We start from the raw sequence: 25,265 nt of genomic DNA on the forward strand, positions 1-25,265 counted from the left end.
TTCCTGGCTCTAAAATAACATTTTCTTTGTTCATCAGTCATGTCTCCAGGCCCCTCTGATATTACTCTTACTTTCTATTTTGAATTTTTATTCCCCCAAAAAATAGAAGATTTACTGTTATGTAGACTACTGCAATATTGTAATAATTGTATAAATAATGTCAACCCATTCATGACTGCATATTAGAATGGCTAGTTGGACATTTATTGGAAAATGACATCATTTGTTTAGTTTTGAACATAAGCAAAAATCAAACATTTCCCCTACCTTGAGCTCCATTTCAAGGTTCTTTTCATAGTAAAACCAATCAAAATCACCTCTATTTCTATAGTATGTTTTCCATTCTATCAAATGAGACCACGAAAACGAGAATACAACCATAAATACAGTGGACCCCCGCCTTATGATATTAATCCGTTCCCAAGAGCTCATCATGAGCTGAAATTATCGTTAGCCAAATTAATTTTCCCCTAAGAAATAATGGAAATCAAATTAATCCGTTCCTGACATCCCAAAGTATGAAAAAAAAAAAAAATTTACCACATGAAATATTAATTTTAATACACACAAACTGAAGAAGACATGCACAATTACTACTCTACTAAGAATAGAATACATGACACTTACCTTTATTGACGATCTGGTGATGATTGATGGGATGGGAGGAGGGGAGAGAGTGGAAGTTATTGTTTAGAAGGGGAATCCCCTTCCATTAGGACTTGAGGTAGCAAGTACTTTTTTGGGGTTACTTCCCTTCTTCTTTTAATGCCACTAGGACCAGCTTGAGAGTCACTGGACCTCTGTCACACAACAAATCTGTCCATAGAGCTCTGTACCTCCCATTCCTTTAATACTTTCCTAAAATGGGCCATAACATTGTCATTGTACAGGTTGCCAACACAGCTTGCAGTAGCTGTGTCAGGGTGATTTTCATCCGTAAAGGTTTGCAGTTCAACCCACTTTGCACACATTTCCTTAATCTCTTTTTTCAATTTCATACTAATTCTCGCCCTTTTTACCACAGAGATGGCACTAGAAGCTTTCTTGGGGTCCATGGTGACTTATTTTGCAATTACAAGCACTAAAAACACTGGGATAATGTGAAATGTACCGAATGTATGCATAGATGCGATTGCACTGGCTGGCTTGTAAACACTGGCGCTGAGGCCACACGTGGGACGCGTCCCGGATGAATCACATAAGGCGAGTTTTTTATCGTGAGGCGAGGCAAAATTTTTGTGTTCAAATGTTTCATATTGCGGATTTAACGTAACGCGATGCATTCGTAAGGTAGGGATCCACTGTACTATACGAAAATAGACCACAAAGTCGGCATTCTAATTAAAAAAACGGTCGGAGTTTTTTTTTTCTCATTATGCACTGCGTGCTGCAGGTTACAAGTATCTTTGGCAGGTTAAATCACCACCACCAGATGTAGACCAAACGAAATGTAAACTTTGCCAGATGGATTATTGTCACACCCTGCGTCATTATGTACTGGAGTGCGATAAAATTAATGAATTTAGAAACAACTCACTCAGAAGTGTTCAAGAAATGGCTAAGTATTTTATCCACAGTGGTATATTACAGACCATTCTGGAGAAATACCCTGACTTTGCTAGCTGTAAATAAAGCATTACCACATGTGTGCATGTGTGTGTGTGTGTGTGTGTGTGTGTGTGTGTGTGTGTGTGTGTGTGTGTGTGTGTGTGAGTATGAGTGTGTGTGTGTATGAGTGTGAGTGTGTGTATGAGTGTGTGTGAGTATGAGTGTGTGTGCGTGTGTGTATGAGTTTGTGTGTGTGTGTGTGTGTGTGTGTTTATGTGTGTGTGTGTATGAATTTGTATGTGTGTGTGTGTGTGTGTGTGTGTGTGTGAGAGAGAGAGAGACTCAGCAATCAACATTTGCACCAATAACTCACTACAGTTGTGACCGGGTGTGGAAGTGTGAATTGCTCATTACTCTAAAATTTGTTCATGATTGCAGCCATGTATAAACGTAAGTAACCATTCTTACAGTATTCATTACCTTTGTAACTTGTGAGTTCATTACCTTTGTAACTTGTGAGTTCATTACCTTGTACCTAGTTCAGCCATCAAAACTTTGGAGCCCGGTCCCTGGACCCATTGTGTACCTCTGTAATCTGTAAATACCTTTGTAACTTGTAATGATTGTGACTAGACCTACCTGGAGTTCATTACCTTTGTAAATTGTGAGTTCATTACCTTTGTAAATTGTGAGTTCATTGCCTCTGTGGCTTGCTCAGCTATCAAAACTTTGAGGCCCAGTCCCTGGACCCATTATGTACCTCTGTAATCTTTTGACTACCGCCCACAGGATGGGTATGGGGTGCATAATAAACATATTAAACTAACTAACTGCTGCAGGATTTTTTTATGGGGAATATATAATAGCTAAATTCAAATCCAAATACCTACAAAAACCTCTCACATTGATAAACATCTACAGAGTTCCACAGTCAAACATTAGCCAATTTAGTCAAAATCTAGGAAGTATGATAACTGATGCACGCATGAACAAAGATCACTTACTACTCTCAGGTGACTTCAATATAAATCTCCTGCAAGACCAGGACCCACACGTTACTGAATTCACAAACACAATGAGTAACTGTATGTTACTACCAACAGTAACAAAACCTACAAGAGTTACAGAGACTAGTGTTTCCCTACTTGACCACATCTGGACCAACACCATATCCCCTTTAAAATCAGGCATAATTACAGATAATACCACAGACCACTACCCTACTTTCCTCATAACAACTCTTGGTAAACTACCCCAAGACACTACTAAAGTCACCTTCAGACTTCACAATGAGGCAGCCATTAATAACTTCACAACAGCATTAGCAAACATTGATTGGCACACTGAGCTAGAAATCTATACAGATATTGACGAATGTATTAATAATTTTCTAAAAAAGACCCAATACCTCTATAACAAGCACTGCCCTAAAAAAACTAAACAGATGACAGCAAAGAGACTGAACAGTCCCTGGCTAACACCCAGCATTCTCAAATCCATAAATACAAAACACCAATATGAAAAACAGTACAGAATGGGTCACATAACCAGAGACCAAACAAAACGTTACTCGTCAATCCTAACCAGCCTGATAAGAAGGGCAAAAAAATTGTATTATGAGAACAGATTATCCAACTTACGAGGTGATATAAAAAAGACCTGGAAAACCCTATCAGAAATTCTGGGAACAAAAAAGATATCACGAAATAGCGAAATAAAATTAGCAAAATCAGATGAACCCCAACTCCCACCAACAGAAACAGCAAACAGACTCAATGATTTCTTCTCCACTATAGGACAAAACCTTGCCAATAAAATCCCAAGCTCAGATACCCCACCAAATGACTACCTCACCGGCAACTACCCGAACACACTGTTCCTAGCTCCGACTAACCCATACGAAGTCTCCCTTATTATCAATGCACTAAAAAACAAGGCAGGAGATTTAAGTACCTTACCACCCTTTATATACAAAAAAGTGTCACAAGTGCTATCTCCAATCATTGCAACACTCTTTAACAAATCCATCGAATCCTCCACCTTCCCTACAGTACTCAAAATAGCAAGGGTCACCCCGATCCACAAAGGAGGAGACCAAACAGAGTTGAATAACTATAGGCCAATATCCAACTTACACCCTCTCTCAAAAATCTTCGAAAAATTAATTCATAAACGAATCTACTCCTACCTTATCTCCCAAAACATACTCAACCCCTGCCAATTTGGTTTCAGGCCTAATAAAAATACTAATGATGCTATTATACACATGCTAGAACATATATACACTGCAATAGAGAAAAAAGAAGTCCCACTGGGGATCTTCATTGACTTACGTAAAGCTTTTGATACAGTTGACCATGACTTACTCCACGTAAAATTGTCACACTATGGTATAAGAGGGCACTCCCTCAACTACCTCAAGTCATACCTCAGCAACAGAAGCCAATATGTGTACGCAAATGGGGCAAACTCTTCTGCGCAACCAATTACAGTTGGTGTCCCACAGGGAAGTGTCCTTGGCCCTCTTCTCTTTCTCCTATACATAAATGACCTTCCAAATGCTTCGCAATTACTCAAACCCACACTATTTGCAGATGACACTACATACGTCTTCTCTCACCCGAGCCCAGTCACACTAGCCAATACTGTAAATACCGAATTACAGAAAATATCTACCTGGATGAGGACTAACAAACTTACACTAAACATTGACAAAACCTACTTCATTCAGTTTGGTAACAGAGCTACAGATGTCCCTCTTAACATAATGATAAACGGATCACCTATCACAAAGCTAACAGAGGGAAAATTCTTAGGAATCCACCTTGATAATAGACTCAAATTTCATACACATATACAACAAATTTCTAAGAAAATTTCCAAGACTGTAGGCATACTATCGAAGATACGGTACTATGTTCCACAGTCAGCCCTCCTGGCCCTATATCACTCTCTTATTTACCCCTATCTCACCTACGGAATTTGTGCATGGGGCTCAACAACAATTAACCATCTCAGACCACTAATTACCCAACAAAAGGCTGCAGTTAGAATGATAACAAATTCTCACTACAGGCAGCACACTCCACCAATATTCAATACACTAAACCTACTCACCATACAAAACATCCATACTTATTACTGCACCTATTACATACATAGAACACTTAACTCTGATATTAACCCTCCCCTCAAACATCTCCTTGCCAACCTCAACAGAACACATGACCATAACACAAGGCACAGATCACTCTTTGATGTTCCTCGTGTTCATCTCACACTATGCAAAAACTCAATGCACATAAAAGGCCCTAAAATCTGGAATTCATTACCTGTAAATATAAAAGAAACACTACCTGTTTATAAATTCAAGTCTCTACTCAAAGATCACTTACTCACCCAAAACCAAATAAATACTGAATAACTGAACCTTATAAATTGTATATCTTAAATGTTTCTCACAATTATATCACATAAATGTTAAACCTAAAACCGAATCTAACTTTATTATTTTTTTAAATACACTACCTAACAGAATCCTTCATATGACTGAATGCAACCATATGACCTGTCTTTGTAATACTCACTTGTGCTTTATAGTAATCTGTTTACATTAATGTTTTATCACTGACTTCATCATTGCTTAGTTAATCTTAAGTTAATTTTAAGCCAGCCCGTAATGCTATGCATAGTATAAGTGGCTTTGGCATGCTGCTCTTATCTGTATTTTTTTGTACCTCTGTATGTGTGCTCAAATTTATAATAAATAAATAAATAAATAAATAAATGGTGCACACTGACCACACAGACCCATTCTCTCACATGTGGGCCTACCAGCTTTCTCCTGCTTGATTTGAAGCCACTAGAATTTATAAGTATATATACTACATCAAAAATGGTGGTTTGTAAGACGTATATATATGACCAAAACAGTCAAAGGGTTAAAACAGCATCTTTGCAGTGTATTTTCATGTGGCATTTATGATTGTATTCTCGTTTCTTGGTCTCATTTGATAGAATGGAAGATATATTACAAAAACAGATGATTTTGATTGGTTTCACGATGAAACTTATCTTAAAATTTGAGCTCAAAATAGAGGAAATGTTCAATTTTTGCTGATGTTCAAGAGTAAACAAATCACACCACACATCCAATACACATCAACTGGCGAGTCTAATATTCTTTCACAAGTGCGCCGATATTATGTATACCATTTTTACAATAATGCATAACAGTAAATCTTCCATTTTTTGAGAGAATAAAAATTCAAAATGGAAAGCAAAAGTAATGCAAGAGGGGCCTGGAGACATAACTAATGAACAGATAATATATTGTTTTAATGCCAGGAATGTCTGTCTTGTTTATTCTGGACCCTCTTTTGAAATTGGCATCTTTTGAAATTTGTGTGAAATTAGCCAAATTGTCAATTTGACCACTTTATTGAGTAGTTGAAATTGGTAAATGGGCTATTTCTGGTACTCAATCGATATAACAGAGTTCTAGCGAAATAGCTATGATTTTAGTCAACTGGAACATTGGAATTTGCCAAAAATAAGGCTCAAAGTGGGCGAAATCGCCGATGCATAAATATCGTCGAGACCGCTAACTTCACGAGAGCGTAACTTTAAGTTTTCCATCAAATTTCATACTTTTGGGGCCATAACCATTGGGAAAAGATTCTCTATCTTTTCATTAGAAAAAATAATTTTTTGTTTTTTGGAAAATTTTTCAAACCCCAGTGGGAGTCCAGGATCAAGGGTCTCGACCCTTAAAGGATTAATAGACAAATGCAAAGTTCTAAATGGTGGACAGGAAAATAACCATGCCACATATAAGCTAAATAATGTAGATCTTAACCCTCTGAGGGTCGGTCATGTACACTGTACGTCATTGCAGCCAGGGTCAGTCACGTACTTGTACGCATAAATTCTAGTGCCTTCAAATCTGGTGGAAGAAAGCTGGCAGGCCTACATATGAAAGAATGGGTCTGCATGGTCAATGTGTGCAGAACAAAAAAATACTGAAGCACACAAGGCATGAGAAAAAAACTCTGACCATGTGTTTGGTTTAAAACAGTAACTTTCAAGTGTATTTTCATATGGTATTTATGGTTGTACTGTATTCTCATTTTCTTGGTCTCATTTGACAGAATGGAAGATATATTACAGAAATAGAGATGATTTTCATTGGTTTCATGATGACAAGTACATGTTTAATATATTTATAGATGGGGTTGTAAGAGAAGTAAATGCGAGAGTCTTGACAAGAGGCGTGGAGTTAAAAGATAAAGAATCACACACAAAGTGGGAGTGGTCACAGCTGCTCTTTGCTGATGACACTGTGCTCTTGGGAGATTCTGAAGAGAAGTTGCAGAGATTGGTGGATGAATTTGGTAGGGTGTGCAAAAGAAGAAAATTAAAGGTGAATACAGGAAAGAGTAAGGTTATGAGGATAACAAAAAGATTAGGTGATGAAAGATTGAATATCAGATTGGAGGGAGAGAGTATGGAGGAGGTGAATGTATTCAGATATTTGGGAGTGGACGTGTCAGCGGATGGGTCTATGAAAGATGAGGTGAATCATAGAATTGATGAGGGAAAAAGAGTGAGTGGTGCACTTAGGAGTCTGTGGAGACAAAGAACTTTGTCCTTGGAGGCAAAGAGGGGAATGTATGAGAGTATAGTTTTACCAACGCTCTTATATGGGTGTGAAGCATGGGTGATGAATGTTGCAGCGAGGAGAAGGCTGGAGGCAGTGATGTCATGTCTGAGGGCAATGTGTGGTGTGAATATAATGCAGAGAATTCGTAGTTTGGAAGTTAGGAGGAGGTGCGGGATTACCAAAACTGTTGTCCAGAGGGCTGAGGAAGGGTTGTTGAGGTGGTTCGGACATGTAGAGAGAATGGAGCGAAACAGAATGACTTCAAGAGTGTATCAGTCTGTAGTGGAAGGAAGGCGGGGTAGGGGTCGGCCTAGGAAAGGTTGGAGAGAGGGGGTAAAGGAGGTTTTGTGTGCGAGGGGCTTGGACTTCCAGCAGGTATGCATGAGCGTGTTTGATAGGAGTGAATGGAGACAAATGGTTTTTAATACTTGACGTGCTGTTGGAGTGTGAGCAAAGTAACATTTATGAAGGGGTTCAGGGAAACCGGCAGGCCGGACTTGAGTCCTGGAGATGGGAAGTACAGTGCCTGCACTCTGAAGGAGGGGTGTTAATGTTGCAGTTTAAAAACTGTAGTGTAAAGCACCCTTCTGGCAAGACAGTGATGGAGTGAATGATGGTGAAAGTTTTTCTTTTTCGGGCCACCCTGCCTTGGTGGGAATTGGCCAGTGTGATAATAAAAATAATAATAAAAAAAGTACATGTACCTTGAAATTGAGCTCATAGTAGTAAAAATGTTCGATTTCTGATGTTCAAAAGTATACAGATCATGCCACAAGTCCAATAAACGTCAACTGGCGAGTCTAATATTCTTTCACAAGTGCGCTGGTATTATTTATACCATTTTTGCAATGATGCAGGAGTATACATAACAGTAAATCTTTTATTTTTTGTGAGAATAAAAATTCAAAATGGAAAGCAAATATAAGAGGGGCCTGGAGATGTGACTAATGAACAGATAATATGTTATTTTAGTGCCAGGAAACTCTGTCTTGTTTATTCTGGACCCTATTTTGAAATTGGCATCTTTTGAAATTTGTGTGAAATTAGCCAAATTGCCAATTTCTGACCACTTTATTGGGTAGTTGAAATCGGTAAATGGGTGGTTTCTGGTACACAATCAATAGAACAAACAGAGTTCTAGTGAAATAACTATGATTTTAATTGACTGGAAAATTGGAATTGGCCAAAAACAAGCCTCAAAATGGGTGAAATTGCCGATGCGTAAATATCGTCGAGACCAATAACTTCCCAAGACTAATTCCATAGGTTTTCCATCAAATTTCATACTTCTGGTGTCATTGTGATCGGAAAGAGATTCTCTATCATTTCGTAAGAATTTTTCTTTTTTTCAAAAATTTTTCGACCCTGGGAACGAGTTTGGGAGAGGGGCCTCTCGACCCTCAAAGGGTTAATATTACTGAGTGCAAAAAGGATTTAGAGTTCTGGTTAGCAGTAATCTGACACCAAGACAACAGTGCATAAGTATTCGCAATAGAGCTAACAGAATCCTTGACTTCATATCAAGAAGTATAAATTATGTAAGTCCTCAGGTTGTTCTTCAACTCCACATATCTTTGGTTAGGCCTCATTTACATTATGATGCACAGTTCTGGTCACCGTATTACAGAATGGATATAAATGCACAAAGGAGGATGACAAAGTTGATCCCATGTATCAGAAATCTTCCCTATGAGGCTAGACTGAGGGCCCTGAATCTGCAGTCTCTAGAAAGGCGCAGCATTAGGGGCGATATGATAGAGGTGTATAAATGGAAAACAGGAATAAATAAAGGGGATGTAAATAGCATGCTAAAAATATCTAGCCTAAAAAGGACTTGAAGCAATGGCTTTAAGCTGGAAAAATTCAGATTCAGGAAGGATATAGGAAAGCACTGGTTTGGTAACAGAGTTGTGGATGCGTGAAACAAACTCCCATGCACAGTCATAGAAGCTAAGATGTTGTGTAGTTGTAAAAATAGGTTAGATAAATACATGGGTGGGTGTGAGTTGGACCTGACTAGCTTGTGCTACTAGGTCAGATGCCATGTTCCTTCCTTAAGTGAATGTGACCTGACCTGACTACGTTAGGGCATTGGCTCAAGCCTGTATGAGAATTGGACCTGCATTTCATGGGCCAGTAGGCCCGCTGCAGTGTTCCTTCTTTCTTACATTCTTATATAATAAAAATTACACTACACTAGGATTTGAAGTTTTATTTAAAAAAAAAAAAAAGGTTCGAATTTTAACATGTAAAGATCAACAGCACTGGTGTAATCTGTGTATGACTGCAGGTAAGTTGTCTTTGTATCACGTATGTGTGCCTGTGTACTGTTTTTGTTTTGCTAGTTTAGAGAGAGAAATGACACTTCTTGCTTTCTGTTAATTCCTGAAATCTTGGTACCAATGGAGTAAAAGCTAGTTGAAGACAGTGGTGCATCGCCCCCAATTAGGGAGATATCTTGTATAGCATTCTACTGTTAAAATTATGCTACATTTACTATGGTGACTGAAGGGTTAGTATTATACCCCTTCAAGAATATTTTATTATTCCACATACACTTTTTAAATTGCACCAAAATGGTTGGGCCACTTACCTTTTATATCCTACCTCTCTCCCCCCTCCTACCCTTTTATATCCTACCTCACTCCCCCTTCCCACCCTTTTCCAATATTTCTATCCTTACCCATCCTTCTTCCTTACCCATCTTACCAAAGACTCTGGTCATAAGAAGAAGACAGTGGTGGAGGTGTTCACTGGTCATACAGGAGCAGAACTTGTTCTTCATGAGGTTCAAAGTTGAGAATGCAGACTAGCAGCAGTAGGCAAACCCAAACACTGTGAGAATCTGGACTGCTAATCTGTGAAGCGTGGGAAACTTCGCAGGGGGATCCTTCCTTTGACCAAAATGTTTCTGGTGCACAATCACAGAGTACTTGTCTCAGCGTCACATTCTCTTGGTAGTCAATGAGTTCCGGTTGAATTTTTGAAACATCTAAACATTTGAAAGCTTGTTTTGCTTTGACTGACAATTCTGTGATATCCGCCACTAGAAAGGGGTTTTGAACGAACACCGAAATTCAAAATTGCACCAGGGTCGCCAGACATCCCAGCCTATATCCAGCCAAACTTTTTCCAAAATGCCAAAAAAGTCAACTTCATTGCACAAGTGATAATTACCACTATGAATTACCACAGAATGGAAGAGAATATCAGTATTTAGCTATGCTAGAATACTGTACCGTATTCCATTCAGTGTATGCATTCCAATCAGATAGAATAATGTATTAATCCCACCCTTGTGTACCAACTGATCCTGAACGTGGTAACAGCTGTTAGTTAACCCCTAAACAGTCCAAACGTATATATACGTTCTTACCGCTAGTGCCCCAAACGTATATATACGTTTTAATTTCCCTGCCTCCAAATCTGGCACAATTGGCCTGAGATGCCTGGTCAGCACAGAATGGGTCTTAACACTCGGTGTGCACCATATTAAACAAATTTGGGACCACTTAGTACCTTGTGGGAACACCAGTTAAATTGAGTGCCAGCTCGAGCAAACAGTGTGGCAAACACCAAGGATTCACTGATGTAATGTCATATTAACACTCCCCTTTTAAGAGGAAAGTGATGTTAACCCCAAGTTTAGGGTCTGTCTATCTCTGTCTGTCTCTATCTCTTTTTATCTGTCTCACAGGTGCACACAAATACAATTACATGTACACTCTTCCTTCTTCCTTCTTCTATACTCCTGTGTATCCAAAACATTGATGGGACCTATAAATACTTGTATATATTACTAGGCAATAGTAAATGACCAAGGCAGGTGTAAATATTCACCTGTCAATATGTTTGTGACAATTTGAGTACAATTTCAGTACCTAATATTAGTGTCAGAACAAAAATTGGTTATGAACTACAATAAATTGTCATTATCAGAACATAAAAATTATATAAAACAATATAGAAATGAGAAAAAATGGTATATTGGCAACACTTCCTCAAGCAGCAGGACTCGATGTTGCCGTCAGGTGAGCATTAAGTGCCAACTTTGCAGCCTGACCCTATTTTTTTTATTTTAATCCAATAACACTTAGAAATTTTTTCTCTATTTCAATGAAAAAACTATTTTTTTTTATTTTTCAAAATATCTGGGGTACTGGGGGAGAGAACATATACAGTGGTTCTCCGCTTTTCATAGTTCCCGGCAATCGTAAGTTTCACCAATCATAGGGGTATTTTCGAATAAACATGGACTCGCTTTCATAGGTTGACTCGCGAGTCGTAGTTCGTCCGGGACTCGTACCCACGGCGTGAGCCGGGGCAGCAGCCAGTCTGGCATTGTTTACCAGTGAGCGAAGGTCCCCTCATGTGCTCCAGCGAAATATTTCATAATACAGTGGACCCCCGGTTAACGATATTTTTTCACTCCAGAAGTATGTTCAGGTGCCAGTAGTGACCGAATTTGTTCCCATAAGGAATATTGTGAAGTAGATTAGTCCATTTCAGACCCCCAAACATACACGTACAAACACACTTACATAAATACACTTACATAATTGGTCGCATTCGGAGGTGATCGTTATGCGGGGGTCCACTGTATTCCATTTATTTTAGTGCTTGCAAGTACTAAATAAGCTACCATGGCTCCAAAGAAAGCTCCTAGTGCCAAGCCTGTGGTAAAGAAGGCAAGAAATACGATTGAATTTAAGAAAACCATCATTGAACAATATGAAAGTGGTACAAGTGTGGCCGAACTGTCCAGGATGTATAAGAAACCCTACACAACCTTACGTTCCATAGTGGCCAAGAAAAAGGAAATAAAGGACGCTGTTGTAGCAAAGGGAGTAACTATGCTGACAAAAATGAAATCACCAGTACTCAAAGGGGTTGAGAAGTTATTACTGGTGTGGATAAATGAGAAACAATTAGCAGGAGATACTCTTATGACTTCGATTATTTGTGAAAAGGCTAGGCAGTTGCATGAAGATTTGGTAAAGAAATTGCCTGCAAATAGTGGTGATGAGAGTGAATTTAAGGCCAGCAAAGGCTGGTTTGAGAGATTTAAGAACCGTACTGGCATACACAGTGTGGTAAGGCATGGTGAGGCTGCCAGTTCGGACCACAAGGCGGCTGAAAAATATGTGCATGAATTCCAGGAGTACATAGAGGCTGAAGGACTGAAACCTGAACAAGTGTTCAATTGTGACGAAACAGGCCTCTTTTGGAAGAAAATGCCAAAGAGGACCTTCATTACACAAGAGGAAAAGGCAATGCCAGGACAAATGCCTATGAAAGACAGGCTGACGCTAATGTTCTGTGCTAATGCTAGTGGGGATTTCAAAGTGAAGCCATTACTAGTGTACCATTCTGAAAATCCCAGAGTGTTCAGGAAAAACAATGTTATGAAGAGTAAATTGTGTGTGTTTTGGAAATCTAATAGTAAGGCATGGGTCATGAGGGAAATTTTTGTCGAGTGGTTCAATGAAGTGTTTGGCCCTAGTGTGAAGGAGTATCTCCTGGAAAAGAAATTGGATCTCAAGTGCCTGCTAGTAATGGACAATGCACCTGCTCATCCTCCAAACTTGGATGACCTAATTTTCGAGGAGTTTGGGTTCATCACAGTAAAGTTCTTGCCCCCGAATACCACTCCTCTCCTTCAACCCATGGACCAGCAGGTTATTGCAAACTTTAAAAAACTCTACACAAAAGCAATGTTTCACAGGTGCTTGACTGTGACCACAGACACTCACTTGACCCTAAGGGAATTTTGGAGAGAACACTTCAGCATCCTCCATTGCATAACCCTCATAGGTATGGCTTGGGAGGGAGTGACTACCAGGACTTTGAACTCTGCCTGGAGAAAATTGTGGCCAGATTGTGTCGACAAGAGGGATTTTGAAGGATTTGGACTGACCCTAATGAGCCTATGTCTGTTGTTAAATCAATTGTGGCACTGGGGAGTTCCATGGGGTTGGATGTGAGTTTGGAGGATGTGGAAGAATTGGTGGAAGACCACAATGAAGAGCTCACCACTGAGGAGCTGCAAGAGCTTCAGCAGGAACAGCAACACATTGCAGCTCAGAATCTTGCTGCAGAGGAGGAGGAAGAGAGATGGAAGAAGGTGCCTTCTTCAGAAATTAAAGAGATTTTTACTATGTGGGGTAAGATGGAAAGCTTTATGGAGAAACATCACCCTAACAAGGTTGTTGCAAGTCAGGTTTGCAACATGTACAGTAACAAAGTCTTGGGCCATTTTAGGGAAGTGTTAAAGAGATGCCAGAAACAGAGCTCTCTCCACAGTTATTTTGCGAGACAGGACTCCAGTGACTCTCAAGGTGGTCCTAGTGGCATTAAGAAACAGAGAAGAAAAGCAACCCCAGAAAAGCAAATGGTACCTGAGGTGTTGATGGAAGGGGATTCCCCTTCCAAACTATAAACAATCTACTCTACTCCTCCAGTCTCCCATACACTAAGAAGAATCTCCAATAAAGGTAAGTGTTATGCTGTTAATGTTTCATTCATCATTTCCCATTGTATTGTTTATGTACTACATGTATATTTCATGTAAAAAAATTTTTTGTTTTAATACTTCTGGGTGTCAGGAACGGATTAATTGTATTTACATTATTTCTTATGGGGAAAATTGATTCGTAAATCGTAAATTTCGTTTATAGTAACGCCTCCAGGAACGGATTAATTACGAAAAACGAGGGACCACTGTACATACGTTTGGACCGTTTAGGGGTTAACTAAGCTTTCTCCTGAAGCCCGCGGTTCAACTAGAACACTCAGAAGGTCTGGATTCAGACCGTGGGCCACCAAGTGAGTAGCCGTGTAATATTGCATATTAATGTCATTTCCTATAAGCTCATTAAATTCAATATAAAATGAGAAACATGATAAAATGGATCATCAGACTAAAAAAAAAAGAAACTACACAAGAAACTAGTTAGGGCCTGAATTACTTATCAAAAAATCTTGCACCTGAATTCCTGCAATTATTGACGAAAACATTTCACATTAAATTTAATGGTGCACCTTGGTCAACAATTATGACGTAAAACTAAGTAACATAAAAATCCAATGTAAATTCTGCTGCCTTTATTGAAGCTTATTTTGAGTGAAATGTTGGGCATGTTTCCTTACACCTAGTGTCCATTGTAACCTAGCATTAAGTAGGAACCTAGGTGTTAGTTGGCTGTTATGAGTTGAATCCTGGGGGAGAAGACTGAAGGGCCCCAATGAAAATAAGATCAACTTAAAATGACATAATGTAACCAAATGCATCCTTGTTTACACTCGGGCAAACATGTGACATGACTCAACACTTATTTGTTGATTAGCTTAGACGTGCTACACAACCAAAATAAATTACTATTATAGCTTATGTAATATAGTCGAAATTAAAAATCTGCACATGAAATACTTATTCCAATTATTATTATTATAATCAAAAAGAAGCGCTAAACCACATGGGTTATACAGCGCTGCAGGGCAGGGAAGGAAGCGAGGGTATTGGGTGGCAAAAGGGAGAGGGATAATTAGTAGGGTATGGAGAACAGCAGGGAAGTGGATAGTGTGGGGGTAGAGGGTAGCAAGAGATTGAGGTAGAAAGGGCTGAGGGATGTGCTAAAGGTATCATCATCAGAGTTTGTGGAGTAAATCATTTGTTGTCAAAAAGTCAATGAGAGAGTCCAGATTAAAGGAGGGTCCATCAGCAAGAAGAGAAGGTAAAGAGAGAGCAGCAGAGTGGAGACGACGATGGAGGTAAATTCTGCGTGCTCGTTGATAGAGTGGGCAGTCTAACTGAATGTGGCTAACCGATACTGGAACCTGACAATTCTTAGAGAGGAACAGGGAGCCTCTCCATGAGATACCCATGAGTAAGACGAGTGTGGCCAATGCGAAGACGGAAGAGAGTAGTCTTCCAACCTCAACAATGATGACAAGATGGCCAGTAACCTATACTCGGTTTAATAGAATGAAGTTTGTTATTGAGCAGATCAGACCAACATTGTTGCCAACGAGTGTGAAGGTGGGTAGCTATTACAGCAAAATAGTCCGTGAATGGAACGCCTCTATATGAAACTGGAAGGTCATGTACTGCTGACTGCGCAGCAGTGTCTGCCTGTTCATTGCCCTGTACGTCAACATGACCAGGGACCCAACAAACAACGATATCTTTGTTTGGTAGAGATACGGCGTAACCAAAGTTGGATACGGAGAACTAGGGGGGTGAGGTGTATCATATTTTCATATAGCGTGTAAAGCACTAAGGGAGTCTGAAACAACCACAAATGATGACACAGGCATAGATGCAATATGGATAAGTGTTGCAAGAATGGCATACAATTCAGCAGTAAAATTGCTAGCCGAGGATAGTAAATGCCCTTGCACAACACTGTCCAGAAACACTGCTGCAAATCCGACGCCATCAGAAGACTTAGAGCCATGTGTGTACACTGCAATGACATGAGAATGAGAGCGGAAGTGGTCAAGAAAAAGAGCGGGAAGCTACTGAAGGCAGTTGGACTTTCACACAAGGGAGTGAGAAAGAGCAGACTCGAACAGCTGGAACTTCCCAGGGGGGCAGGGAAAAGTTAGATGTTACATGAACATAGAAAGGTGGTAACTAAAGGGAAGACAAGAGCGAATGTAGGCGAAGAGAAAAAGGACAGAGCAAACAGGGGCAATGAACAAATAAAGAATGTCTGCTAACATCAGTTACTATTCTATACATGTATATGGAAGGATTGCAGAGATCATGAGAGCGCACATAGTAGCAAAGGCAATGGGCATCACGGCGATTGAACAAGGATAGAATATTCGCTTTTGCATCGAGGCTCTCAACAGGGGAAGAGTGAAAAGCACCAAGGCATAAACATAATCCCTAGTGATGGATGGGATTAAGGCTAGAGAGAGTAGCAGGAGAAGCCACTGAATAGTCTGGTCATCATAATCCAGTTTCGATTAAATGAGGGCTGAATGTAGGCGAAGGAGAGTTCAACGATCAGCTCCCCATGAAAGATGAGCAAGGGTTTTAAGAAGGTTCAGCTGGCTGTGACAAGTTGCCTTCAGAGAGGTAATGTGAGGTTTCCAGGATAACCAACAGTCAAAAAGAAGGCCTAGAAACCTGACCATATCACATTCAGGAATACGTGAGCCATAGAGGTACAAAGGATGATCGGAGATGATAGAGCATCTAGTGAAAGTAATTTGGCGAATTTTAGTACTGGAAAATTTAAACCCATGCATGGTGGCCCAATTGGAAACACGGTTGACCACATGCTGGAGAGAAACTGTAATGAGGTCACGGTCAGCACCTGCACAAGCAATAGCAAAGTCATCAACATAGAGTGATGACCAAATATTGGATGGAAGAAGAAGGAAGGCGAGGTAGCGGTCGTCCTCGAAAAGGTTGGAGGGAGGGGTAAAGGAGGTTTTGTGGGCAAGGGGCTTGGACTTCCAGCAAGCGTGCGTAAGCGTGTTAGATAGGAGTGAATGGAGACGAATGGTATTTGGAACCTGACGAGCTGTTGGAGTGTGAGCAGGGTAATATTTAGTGAAGGGATTCAGGGAAACCGGTTATTTTATATAGCCGAACTTGAGTCCTGGAAATGGGAAGTACAATGCCTGCACTCTAAAGGAGGGGTTTGGGATATTGGCATTTTGGAGGGATATATTGTGTATTTTTATACGTATATACTTCTAAATTGTTGTATTCTGGGCACCTCTGCAAAAACAGTGATTATGTGTGAATGAGGTGAAAGTATTGAATGATGATGAAAGTATTTTCTTTTTAGGGATTTTCTTTCTTTTTGGGTCACCCTGCCTCGGTGGGAGACAGCCGACTTGTTAAAAAAAAAAATGTATAATATAATCGAATCATATCGAGTAAAATCAATTATTTGTAGTGCAGAAACAGGTCATATGGTCATTAGATGCATTACTGTGCATTCAAGAGAATGGAGTACAGTGGACCCCCGGTTAACGATATTTTTTCACTCCAGAAGTATGTTCAGGTGCCAGTACCGACCGAATTTGTTCCCATAAGAAATATTGTGAAGTAGATTAGTCCATTTCAGACCCCCAAACATACACGTACAAACGCACTTACATAAATACACTTACATAATTGGTCACATTGATTAATTCTTATCTTCCATAAGATAATTCATAAGTGTATTTCTTGCGGTATCTAAAATACGTTTTTGTTCGGAGGTAATCGTTATGCGGGGGTCCACTGTATTCTATTACCTGGAGTTTACCTGGAGAGAGTTCCGGGGGTCAATGCCCTTGCAGCCTAGTCTGTGACCAGGCCTCATGGTGGATCAGAGCCTGATCAACCAGGCTGTTACTGCTGCCTGCACGCAATCCAACGTACGAGCCACAGCCCGGCTGGTCAGGTACCGACTTTAGGTGCTTGTCCAGTGCCTGCTTGAAGACAGCCAGGGGTCTATTGGTAATCCCCCTCATGTATGCTGGGAAGCTGTTGAACAGTCTCGGGCCCCTGACACTTACTGTATTGTCTCTTAACGTGCTAGTGACACCCCTGCTTTTCACTGAGGGGATGTTGCATCATATTAGGTAGTGTAATTAAAAAAAAACAGTTTGATAGGATCACAGGTTATACATTTATGAGATTCAGTTATTCAGTATTTATTTAGTTGTGGGTGAGTAAGTGGTTTTTAAGAAGAGACTTGAATTGATAAACAGACAGTATTTCTTTTATATTCACAGGTAATGAATTCCAGATTTTTGGGCCTTTTATGTGAATTGAGCTTTTACATAGTGCGAGATGGACACGAGGAACATCAAAGAGTGATCTGTGCCTTGTGTCATGGTCATGTGTTCTGTTGAGGTTGGTAAGGAGATGTTTGAGGGGAGGGTTTATATCCGAGTTTAGTGTTCTATGTATGTAGTAGGCACAATAATAAGTATGGATATTTTGTATGGTGAGTAGGTTTAGAGTTTTGAATATTGGTGGAGTATGCTGCCTGGAGTGGGAATTTGTTATCATTTTGACTGCAGCCTTTTGTTGGGTAATTAATAGTCTGGGATGATTTATTGTTGTTGAGCCTCATGCACAAATTCCACAGGTGAGATAGGGGTAAATAAGTAAGTGATATAGGGCCAGGAGGGCTGACCGTGGAACAGGTCTAATTCCTCAGATCAAGAGCCTCTTCACCACGTCACGGAGCCCCCCTTGAAGAGGTACTTATTCCAAGTAGTCCAAAATGTATAAAGTTCCATATTCTAATTTTACTACAAATTGCTCAGGTAACCAATAATTGTAATATCTACAGGTCATTATCTAAATAAAAAAAATTGTTTATTCATTAATTTGTTAAGAATCACCTAACATTAAATGTCTAAAAAAAATCAAAAGTTAAAATACATATCCTTATTTTACCGTATTTTACCGTATTTTACCGTATTCCTAGTAATGACCCTCGTATTGTAGATAGTCTTAATGACCTGGGTGTAGTAGATAGTCTTTTTAGTATGATAATAAGATGTTATCTTCATTGTAGAATAATAAGAAAATATTATAACCTTTATATTATAATAATAAGGTAAAAGGACCCCAATGGAAATAAGTCACTGTGTCTGACTTTTTTGGGTTATCCTAGGTTCTCTACACATATGCTGCTATGTATGATAATTCTCTGTAACTGTATTTGTGTATACCTAATAAACTTACTTACTTACTTACTTACTTAATCCATGTTGTGACCAAGAAAATGTATATCATAAATAATATAAATGATCCCTCCCGATAATGAAAATTACAATAAAATATATTAAAGAGCTTCACAGTTAACTGTTTACTATATACTTTGTATCATCTGACATTGTGTCATTTCTATAATCAAGTACAGAAACATGAGGCTGCTGTTACATACCTTTAAGTTGGTGAAGAGAGGGCAGTGAAAAATAAACTTGGGCGTCGTGGACAATGTCTACTGCAGCAGACACCAGCAGACGCAGCAGTGTGGTCACCTGTGCCAGTGTAGAGTTGACCCCGGCAGCGACCTCCAACACGGCCTCCTTCATCACAATATGGAGGTGACAAGTGAACCAGACGACCTGCTGGTCAGATGACGCACTCTCATTCCTCTTCTTGTTGCTCTTGTTGTTGTTGGTGTAGGTTTTGAGGGCCAACACTGCTCGTGGTATATTGTACTCAGCTTGCTGCTTCTCACTGTTAGGTTAGTTTAATATCTTTATTATGCAGCCTATACCTATCCTATGGGCGGTAGTCAAAAGATTACAAAGGCACATAATGGATCCAGTGTCTGCCCAACAAATAGTGCCCAAACCTGCCAGGGAAGTGGCAATTCTAAATTCAGATTGTTTATTTACTTTATTTAGTACACAGATATCGTAGTTTACATGTAATAAAATATTGTCAGGCACAAAAGAAAGCCGTTTGCATGTTGTCACTGTAATACATTTCCGGAAAATAATCCTAATACGGTGACCCGGTGGCCTGGTGGCTAAAGCTCTCTTTTCACACACGGAGGGCCCGGGTTCGATTCCCGGCGGGTGGAAACATTTCGACACGTTTCCTTACACCTGTTGTCCTGTTCACCTAGCAGCAAATAGGTACCTGGGTGTTAGTCGACTGGTGTGGGTCGCATCCTGGGGGACAAGATTAAGGACCCCAATAGAAATAAGTTAGACAGTCCTCGATGACGCCCTGACTTTCTTGGGTTATCCTGGGTGGCTAACCCTCCGGGGTTAAAAATCCGAACGAAATCTTATCTTATCTTATCTTATCTCACGCTGAGTAAGATCCGGGTTCGATTCCCGGCGAGGGTAGAAACATTGGGCATGTTTCCTTACACCGGTTGTCCCTCTTCATCCATCAGTAAAATGAGTACCTGGGTATTAGTCGACTGTATACCATGTACATGTACTTGTAGGAAAAAAAACATTATTATTATTATTATTATCATTATCATTATTATTATCATTATCATTATTATTATTATTATTATTAGTTAATCTTAAGTTAATTTTAAGCCAGCCCGTAATGCTATGCATAGTATAAGTGGCTTTGGCATGCTGCTCTTATCTGTATTTTTGTTTGTACCTCTGTATGTGTGCTCAAATTGTAATAAATAAATAAATAAATAAATAAATAAAAAATAAATAAAATTATTATTATTATTATACTGAAAAACTACTTAAGAAGACTACAAAAGAACAGACAAAACGATACACATCAGTACTCAATCTAATACGGAAGTCTAAAGAACTGTATTATGGAAGCAAACTTGGCGAAATAAAAGGGTATGTGAAAAATACCTGGAAACCCCTCTTTGAAATCCTGGGCTATAGAAAACTGTCCAGCAACAGAGACTTAACTAAACCAGATGAGCCCCGCATCCAGCCTGCAGATATTGTCAACAAACTCAATGTCTTCTCTACTATAAGGATCAAAACTAGCAAGCAAAATCCCAGCCTCAAATACACAGGCAAAAGACTACCTCACTGGAAATTACCCAAATACTCTATATGTAGCTCCTACTAATCCTACCGAAGTCTCACTCATCATAAAGTCACTTAAAAACAAGACAGGAAACCGAAATAACTTGCCACTACTCATATACAAAAAAGTAGCACATGTGCTGTCGTCCATTATTACAACTGTTTAACAAATCAGCGGAATCTTCAACTTTCCCACAAGATAGCAAGGGTTACCCCCCGATCCTCAAAAGAGGCGATCCAAATAAAGTGAATAACGATAGGCCTATATCAAACTTGCTCTTGCCATCTAAAATCTTCTAAAAAAAACACATACTTAACCTCTGCCAGTTTGGTATTAGGCCGAAAAGAAAAAAAAAACGAATGAAGTGGTGTATACAAATGTTGGATCTGCTACGTGCAAGGAGTATGGCAAACAGTTCTGTCTGAAGGGTAGAGGCCCAATTATTGATGCGTGCTCCAATTTCTTTAAGAGAGCCATCACTCTGTACGACAACAGCAGCACTACCAGCTGCACCAGTGGATTGGTGAACAGAACCATCAACGTAAATAATTTGCGAGAGTGTGTGCTGTGTGACTAAGTTATCAATACAGCTTAAGGCCTCATGTTTGGCTTCAAGGCGAAGTTTTGGTTGTGAGTTTAATTGTAACTGATTCTCTGTCATCCATAAATGCTCTCAACTCATTAAGCATAAATTGTGGCATGCTTGTGTCAGAAGCCAGACACAGGTATGGTAGGATTGTGGACAGTGGAGTCAGAGTGCACATGCTGTGGATTCCATCTCACATTGGTCTTCAGATGCATGATAGAACTGATAAATTGGCTAAGCTGTATGCTTTCAAAGAGGGAGTAGATTACAATCTTGGCTTGTCAGGTAGTAGTTTGAGAACAATAATACGAAAAGAACTTCAGCTGAATTTTATGGACTTAAGGCTCAGGGAGATTGACACCAGTGAGTCCATCTATCATCATTCTATCATGCAGGAGGAGCCACATGTCTATGGTGCATCCAACAAAATAAGCAGACTCTTGGATGTCACTACCGCCCGGCTCCGGCTGGGTTACAAGTATCTTTGGCAGGTTAAATCACCACCACCAGATGTAGACCAAACGAAATGTAAACTTTGCCAGATGGATTATTGTCACACCCTGCGTCATTATGTACTGGAGTGCGATAAAATTAATGAATTTAGAAACAACTCACTCAGAAGTGTTCAAGAAATGGCTAAGTATTTTATCCACAGTGGTATATTACAGACCATTCTGGAGAAATACCCTGACTTTGCTAGCTGTAAATAAAGCATTACCACATGTGTGCATGTGTGTGTGTGTGTGTGTGTGTGTGTGTGTGTGTGTGTGTGTGTGTGTGTGTGTGTGTGAGTATGAGTGTGTGTGTGTATGAGTGTGAGTGTGTGTATGAGTGTGTGTGAGTATGAGTGTGTGTGCGTGTGTGTATGAGTTTGTGTGTGTGTGTGTGTGTGTGTGTTTATGTGTGTGTGTGTATGAATTTGTATGTGTGTGTGTGTGTGTGTGTGTGTGTGTGTGAGAGAGAGAGAGACTCAGCAATCAACATTTGCACCAATAACTCACTACAGTTGTGACCGGGTGTGGAAGTGTGAATTGCTCATTACTCTAAAATTTGTTCATGATTGCAGCCATGTATAAACGTAAGTAACCATTCTTACAGTATTCATTACCTTTGTAACTTGTGAGTTCATTACCTTTGTAACTTGTGAGTTCATTACCTTGTACCTAGTTCAGCCATCAAAACTTTGGAGCCCGGTCCCTGGACCCATTGTGTACCTCTGTAATCTGTAAATACCTTTGTAACTTGTAATGATTGTGACTAGACCTACCTGGAGTTCATTACCTTTGTAAATTGTGAGTTCATTACCTTTGTAAATTGTGAGTTCATTGCCTCTGTGGCTTGCTCAGCTATCAAAACTTTGAGGCCCAGTCCCTGGACCCATTATGTACCTCTGTAATCTTTTGACTACCGCCCACAGGATGGGTATGGGGTGCATAATAAACATATTAAACTGCTACGTGCAGCTTGACTGGGCCTCTACCCTTCCAACATAACCGTTTGTCATACAACTTGCTCCCAGATGCGTCCATGTATCTAATGTTGACACTTTAATTGTAACTGATTCTGTCATCCATAAATGCTCTCCACTCATTAAGTATAAATTGTGGCATGCTTGTGTCAGAAGCCAGAAACAGCTTTTTTTTTTTTAGTTTAATATATTTATTATGCAGCCCATACTCATCCTGTGGGCGGTAGTCAAAATATTACAGAGGTACATAATGGGTCCAGGGACTGGGCCTCAAAGTTATGATAGCTGAACTAGTTACAAAGGTAATGAACTCACAAGTTACAAACGTAATGAATCGTGTAAGTAAATTTACTTACTTACGTTAATACATAGCTACAATCATGAACAAATTATAGAGTAATGAGCAATTCACATGTCCACACCCGGTCATAACTATAATGAGTTACTGGTGCAAATATTAATTATTGGGTCACACATACACACACACACAGGTGGACAAAGACAGGATGTTCCAGGGAGGGGACACAGAAACAAGAGGCCACAATTGGAAGTTGAAGACACAAATGAGTCAGAGAGATAGTAGGAAGTATTTCTTCAGTCATAGAGTTGTAAGGCAGTGGAATAGCCTAGAAAATGACGTAGTGGAGGCAGGAACCATACACAGTTTTAAGACGAGGTTTGATAAAGCTCATGGAGCGGGGAGAGAGAGGGCCCAGTAGCAACCGGTGAAGAGGCGGGGCCAGGAGCTAGGACTCGACCCCTGCAACCACAAATAGGTGAGTACAAATAGGTGAGTACACAGCTCAGGGGAATGTCGTACGAGGAAAGGTTGAGGGAAATCGGACTGACGACACTGGAGGACAGAAGGGTCAGGGGAGACATGATAACGACATACAAGATACTGCGGGGAATAGACAAGGTGGACAGAGATAGGCTGTTCCAGAGAGGGGACACAGAAACAAGGGGTCACAACTGGAAGCTGAAGACTCAGACGAGTCACAGGGACGTTAGGAAGTATTTCTTCAGTCATAGAGTCGTCAGGAAGTGGAATAGCCTAGCAAGTGAGGTAGTGGAGGCAGGAACCATACACAGTTTTAAGAAGAGGTATGACAAAGCTCAGGAAGCAGAGAGGGAGAGGACCTAGTAGCGATCAGTGAAGAGGCGGGGCCAGGAGCTGAGACTCGACCCCTGCAACCACAATTAGGTGAGTACACACACACACACACACACACACACACACACACACACACACACACACACACACACACACACACACACACACACACACACACGCACACACACACACACACACGCACACACCTACGGATAGCGTTCCGATACCTCAGTAAGGATTCGTTTAAGACTCTGTACACCATCTACGTCAGGCCCATACTGGAGTATGCAGCACCAGTTTGGAATCCACACCTAGTCAAGCACGTCAAGAAATTAGAGAAAGTGCAAAGGTTTGCAACAAGACTAGTCCCAGAGCTACGGGGATTGTCCTATGAAGAAAGGTTGAGGGAAATCGGCCTGACGACACTGGAGGCCAGGAGGGTCAGGGGAGACATGATAACGACATATAAAATACTGCGCGGAATAGACGAGGTGGACAAAGACGGGATGTTCCAGAGATGGGACACAGACACAAGAGGTCACAATTGGAAGTTGAAGACTCAGATGAATCAAAGGGATGTTAGGAAGTATTTCTTCAGTCATAGAGTAGTCAGGCCATGGAATAGCCTAGAAAGTGATGTGGTGGAGGCAGGAACCATACATAGTTTTAAGGCGAGGTATGATAGAGCTCATGGGGCAGGGAGAGAGAGGACCTAGTAGCAATCAGCGAAGAGGCGGGGCCAGGAGCTGTGACTCGACCCCTGCAACCACAAATAGGTGAGTAGGTGAGTACACACACACACTGACAGGAAAACCAGTACAAGAAATGATGGACTATGTGGCAACAAAATGCAAGGAGGCAGAGGAGAGGTTTGTTACCATGGGAAACAGAAATAATGGGAAGAACAGAACGAGTCCTTGGTTCACCCAAATGTGTAGGGAGGCAAAAACTAGGTGTACTAGAAAATGGAAAAGGTACAGAAGACAGAACTCAGGAAAATAAAGAGATTAGCCGAAGAGCCAGAAACGAATATGCACAGATAAGAAGGGAGGCTCAGCGACAATATGAAAATGACATAACATCGAAAGTGGTACTCACCTATTTGTACTCACCTATTTGTGGTTGCAGGGGTCGAGTCATAGCTCCTGGCCCCGCCTCTTCACCGGTTGCTACTGGGTCCTCTCTCTCCCCGCTCCATGAGCTTTATCATACCTCATCTTAAAACTATGTATGGTTCCTGCCTCCACTACATCACTTTCTAGGCTATTCCACTGCCTAACAACTCTATGACTGAAGAAATATTTCCTAATATCTCTCTGACTCATCTGTGTCTTCAACTTCCAATTGTGACCTCTTGTTTCTGTGTCCCCTCCCTGGAACATCCTG

General features: G+C 40.3%; 1 protein-coding gene across 4 annotated transcripts in view; it reads right to left on the bottom strand.

The window, feature by feature from the left end:
• Positions 1 to 19,384, bottom strand: part of LOC128698704 (UBX domain-containing protein 6) — a 122,185-nt gene extending 102,801 nt beyond the window's left edge. For 2 of the 4 annotated variants that reach the window (XM_070097758.1, XM_070097757.1), the window contains exon 1: positions 19,120 to 19,382. The gene's annotated coding sequence lies outside the window, so the exon portion shown is untranslated. Of the gene's footprint in view, positions 1 to 19,119 lie in introns of all 4 variants that reach the window. The other 2 variants (XM_070097759.1, XM_070097760.1) reach the window with 2 other exon arrangements.
• Positions 19,385 to 25,265: the final 5,881 nt, after the last annotated feature.

The sequence above is a fragment of the Cherax quadricarinatus genome, chromosome 59, assembly GCF_038502225.1.
Source record: "Cherax quadricarinatus isolate ZL_2023a chromosome 59, ASM3850222v1, whole genome shotgun sequence".
Lineage (NCBI taxonomy): Eukaryota > Metazoa > Arthropoda > Malacostraca > Decapoda > Parastacidae > Cherax > Cherax quadricarinatus.